A 5,851-nucleotide genomic window follows, 5' to 3' on the forward strand; every position below is an offset into this window, starting at 1 on the left:
AACCACGTCAAACTTTTAAACCCTTCTTAACCATGTGTCACTTGGTGTCTCTTTCAAAAGCCACCTCAGAGAGGCAATAAAAAACAGTAAATGCTAGTTTGTCAGTTTTCAGAGGTGACATTACAACACACACAAATTATGAATCATAAAAGTACTGCCAAATTATTGGCTCAGTCAGAGAATTGTAATTAATCATTTATTGGCATGATAATGAACCGTGCCTGCCATATAAAAAGATCTGTGTTAATGTTTAATGCTGCGAAGGTTTGTTAAATAATTTCAGTTAAGTGACACTTAAAAAACAAGTCAGTAAATGATAGAACATCAGAGAGTTAAGCTGTAGAAAAGCACGTTGTTCACTCACCTCTCTTTGAATAGGGGGGCATTGGGTCCTGAAAAGTCGGGTGTCTTGTGCCATGTTAGATTGCAAAATAGTGTCAGGCTCTGACCTGGGACCCAGACCTCTAATTTTCCTTCCCCAAATCGTCTTCCTACTGTGTCAATCAGTCTGCTCCTATTGGTCTCTAGTGTTCACAAAGGTTATGTAAATTTGAGAAACTGTGTAGGGTCCTGAGGCAAACCTATGGGGGAATAACATGCGGGAGGGTAGACTGTTTCCTGTGTTGTCTGGAGGGAAGGGGGCTGCTTAGGAGAGCCATCCACAATTACACAAGCGATTATGTGTGTGTCGCCATGGTAACAAAGTGCTGTTTTTCGATAGAGACAATACAATTATTTAGAGGGATGAACCTCAGAGGATTAGGTCAGAGTGACAGGAGCTCTGTGCTTGGAGTCAGGAATTGAAATCAGATTTTTTATTTGTGGTGGGGGTGGTGCCTGGAGGTTTCAAGAGAGGTTGAGTTTTGTAAACATCAAATAGTCAACCTTATTATAGGCAGGACACTGTACGTGGTGTGTTAGGAGGATAAAAGAAAAAAGGTAGAAGAGAGATTGTTCCTGTTCTCAGGAGTCTGTAATCCAATTACTGAGTCAAGATGCAGCATAAGAATAAAATTGAGCATTTTGATCAGGATTCTCATTTTATAGGACAATTATTCCTGATTTGTTTAATTTAATCATGTTAAATTAAGTAGGATGAGCATCCCCATTTTACAGATGAAGACTTGAGGGTCTTTATTTAGTCACCCAGCTGGTAACTGGACCTCCTGAAACTCAGTCTGGCTTGGTGAAAATTAGAAGAACCTTAGAACAGAACTTCTTAAAACACGTGAATCCTCTAGGGGTCTTGTTATTATGCAGATTCTGATTCTGGAAGTCTAGGGTGGACCCCAGGATGTTTGCATTTCTGACCCAACTCAGAGTTGGCAGTGCCGATGCCGATCTAGGGGACCACGTTATGAGTATCAAGACCATAGAATACCTACATCAGGGAGGCAACCGTGGCACCAAAGCTGGTGGAAACTGAGTTTTCTGGTTACAACTGAGAATAGCATTTACAGAGCAAGTCAATATAGGGAATTACCTTTTTCATAACTTGAGTCAACATGAGCTGTGAGCACCAAGCAAAGAAGTCGGTTGTGTCAGATGTCCCAGGTACTGGGGGCCTAGGGGTGCTGTCTCTTTAGCCTGGGATTGAGCTGCTGGGAAAACATTGAGCAATGTCCCTAAGGGGCGACAATGGTTCATACTCTTCGTGGGTGCAGCTTCTATTCCAGGAGTGCCCCTCTTCAGCTGGTGGGCTTCACACTGCCTCTGCTGGCCTGGGTGGGTGGCCATTAGCTCTGTCTGGCTGCAGGCCAGTTCCTGGGAAATTCTCCTGTCTCTGTCACTACCCTTTCTGCTCCCACAGCTAAATGATTAGCTAGGTAATTCCCATAAGGACTCCCCTGCCACTCCTACATGTGGAATGACTTGGCCCTGCCCTGCTGGCCCCCTGCAAGCATCTTCTGGGACTGGCCTCTGGCCTACTTCTTGGCTTAGGTGCCAGGCACCTGAGGGCAGATGAGCCGAATGCTCCCCCTGCTGCTGCACCTTGGCACCTGTCAGTGCTGGCTCTTCCCGTGATGCCACGGCGAGGCCACACAGGACTGCAGAATTGAGGGCCTGACACATACGCAAGTGGTGAGGGCTTTCAGGGCAGCTGCCGTGCTTTAACCTCAAAAGACACCCAAGAGTCGTGGGAAAGCTAGCCTGGGACCTATGCACCGACAGCCTCTTTCACTTCCCCAGGGCTGGTCTGCAAGAGGGTCACTTGAATCTTTTGGGTTGTCAGGGGGATCTGGCCTGTTTCCCAGGGTGGGCTTCCTGTTCTGGGCTGGACTTGCTGCTGGGTTGCCAGGTGAAACCTGTACCTAGCCTTTTTTCCACACTGCTGAACCGGAGGAGAGAAAGTGAAGAGAGTAGAAAGTGGGTTCAGAACAAAGCTGTTCTCAAATTTCAGACGACTTGCTAAGGAGATTTGAGGCTCCCAGGGGCAGAACGCTTTGCATATAGACAACTTGCAAATGAGCAGTCTGTTCGACTAGACAGAAAGCTACAGTTCTGGTTTAAAAAAATGTGCCAATGCATTTCTAATTTTCACATTGTTTTTACATAAATTTGCACATTAGGCTCGAGAGGCCTCATATTCAAGTATTGGAGTGATTCACAATTAATTAGTACCCTTAACTTCAGCCGCATTCAAATTCAGGCATCAGACCAGGATAAATGGAAAATATCTAAATATGTAAAAATCATTCTTTTTAATTGCAACACAGAATCAGGGAACAGATGCGCACCTGAGTGCACTGTCAGGAGGCTGGGACTTGATTTCCACTGTCATCCTCCTCAATCTTTTCGGCTGCCTCCATGGGCTAGGTTTGGGTACAGACCATCTTTATGAAACCAGCAGGTGGTTCCTGCCTCTGGCCTCCTGGGCAGAGACCAAACAGCTGGAGGGTCAGTTTGACTGCTCAGGCTTCCATTTGGTGCCTGTGTATCACATTGGAGTAGTGAAGGTTTAACAGCTTTTCAAAGTGTTTGCCCTGAAGATCACACGGGCAAGACAGGCTTTCTGTTTCCTATTGTGGCTCTATTCAGATCAACAGTCATTTGGGATTTGAGTGATTCCGTTGAATAGTTCCCTCTGGGTGAGATGACCTCCCTCACTCCTCTCTCCCATTCCTTCCTGCGGGCTGAACTCTTATGGAACCTGCAAGTCCCACAGTCAGAGTTATTATTTGGAGTCTCCACTGACCGTCTTTGAGGCCAAAATACCCTGGGGAGAATAGACTGGGGCTGGACTAGCTGTCCATTCATCTGATTGGGATCAAAGGCTTGACCACTGAGCACCAGCTGTATGTCAATCATTTCAGGAGGCTTCTGTTCAATGGCATTTTGTAAAACAAAGTTCAAGGTGATACTCTCTTTAATAAAACCTATTTCCTGGGATGCCTGGGTGGTTCAGTGGTTGAGCATCTGCCTTCACCTTAGGGCGTGGTCCTGGGATTCTGAGATTGACTCCCACATAGGGCCTCTTGCTTCTCCCTCTGCCTATGTCTCTGCTTCTCTCTCTGTGTCTCGTGAATAAATAAATAAAATCTTAAAAAAAAACCCTTAATATCAGCCAACATTGCAACTGTGAGATTCTGGTAATATATCTCTTCAAGTGGCAGGACTGCTGATTAAGCAGATGAAGCAACAGTGGGATATGCCCCTTGGTCTCCTTTTCCTTCTCAGATTTTATCCCCTTGGTTCCCCATGGTACCACACTTGCACCACCTCTTCACCATCTCTACATATTGTACCTCCTTTCAAACTTCCAGCTCAAGGCAAAACTAGAACAAAAAAGTGGACAGACAACCTTTCCTTGTTTTCCTCCACATTTCTGAGACAGGGTTGGCTTTTCAAAGGGAACTTTGTTAAATATTGAGAGAGCTGAGAACAAAATTAATGAAAGGCAGGAAAGCCTAAAATCAGCAAATTTTCTGGCTTTTCAGAATGCAAGCCCAGTGGCCAGGCTGGGGAGAGATAGGAACTGATAAAGGAGGGGCCGTCAGGGGCAGATTCTCAAGATTCTTGAGTTATGTGTGGAGGAATTTGGACTTCTCCTGCATGGGGTATTTGCTCACAGCAATGGAATACAGGGGCTGAGTTGGATTTGAGATGCTAATTAAAATTAAAAACAGAGAATGCTTGATACTTAGATGCCTTGTTAAAATAGGAGTCAAAGTTACATTTAAAAATCAAGTTGCAATTTGATAAGCATCCTTGATGACGCACAAGAAAACAATGTTGGGGTAAAAAGGATTAAGGCCAATCTTTTTTTTTTTTTCTTTTTTTAGTACATGGCATATATGAGCTATTTTGGGGACATTTAGGGTGGAGATAACTCATTAAGGAAATAAGTAATTTATCCTTTATATTTCACTTTATAATTTTTACAACTGATAAATATTTATTACAAAAATGTCATTTAATACAAAAAGGTTCGAAGATGGAAGTAAAAAAAAGTTCAAATTATTGGACATTTTGTTAATATTAAAAGTGAGCATGGGTACAAACATTTCCCTTTACAGATAAATGATGAGAATGAAAAGGTCCTTTTGTTGGCATAGAGAGACAAGCTTACATCACATCTGCATGCTCAGGTAAAAATTAGATGTATTAAAATTATTGTATATGAATTTTAATAGAAAAATATCAAAGGAATGATACAGCTTCATATAAATACTGAGAGGCTATTATGGAAAGCATGAGTTGTTGAATGTATTTGAAAACGTACATGGAATTTTATGCAATGTTAACTCCCTAGCATAAAAGGTAGGAAAATGGACATTCACACATTTCTTCCCTGCCTGCCTTCCAGTTTCCAAATTGTATTAATTCATATATGTTGAACACCTACTCTGAGCCAGAAACTGTTTTAGGTGGGGATACATCTGTGAATAAAATGGGTAGACCCTGCCCTTGTAGAACTTATCATGTGGTCAGGGGGAAAAAGGAAATAAATAATGAAGGGAAACATGATGATAGTTTAGTTAACAAAAAATAAACAGAAACAGGGCAGCCCGGGTGGCTCAGCAGTTTAGTGCCACCTTCAGCCCAGGGTGTGATCCTGGAGACCCGGAATTGAGTCCCACGTCAGGTTCCCTGCGTGGAGCCTGCTTCTCGCTCTGCCTGTGTCTCTGCCTCTCTCTCTCTCTCTGTGTGGGTGTCTCTAATGAATAAATTTAAAAAAAAATCTTAAAAAAAACAGAAATAGAAAAACAAGGGTAGGAAGGACCAGGTGTGCCATGTGTAGGAGTGAGAGAAGATAGTTGGAGTCCAATCATTTATTACAAAGGCAAGGTGAGAGACGAGGATGAATGGAGTTGTTGGAGTGTCTGGGGTAACCATTCTAGGCACAGGAAAGCTAGAGTGGATCCCTACTGAGTGCCTGGCAGGTCCAGGAACTGTGAGGAGGCTGGCCCAACTGGAATGGAGTTGATGAAGAGCAGACTAATGGAAGAGGAGAGAAAGTGTCCAGGATGGAAGGGTGATCACGTAGATCCCTTGTAGGCCATTATGAGGAAGTTGGCTGATAACCAAAGTGAAATGGGAGCCATTATTGGTTACTGTTCTTTTTCTCATTGCAATGATTATAATATTTACATTCTGCTTTGCAACTATAATCTTCACAGATGTTTAGCTTTTTAAAATGAACTTAGTGCTTATTATCAATCCTTCTGTTAGTGTTTTAGTTTTCTAATGCTGTGTAACAAATATCCCAGAGCTTAGTGATTTAAAACAACTGTGATATTATATCCCCTAATTTCTGTGGGCTGACCAGTACTTCTCAGATGGCTCACTCATGTGCTGGCAGTCCATGTTGGCTGGTGGCCGGGAGTTCAGCTGAGGCTGACCACTGGAC

Source organism: Nyctereutes procyonoides, unplaced genomic scaffold, assembly GCF_905146905.1.
Source record: "Nyctereutes procyonoides isolate TBG_1078 unplaced genomic scaffold, NYPRO_anot_genome, whole genome shotgun sequence".
In the NCBI taxonomy this organism is placed as follows: domain Eukaryota; kingdom Metazoa; phylum Chordata; class Mammalia; order Carnivora; family Canidae; genus Nyctereutes; species Nyctereutes procyonoides.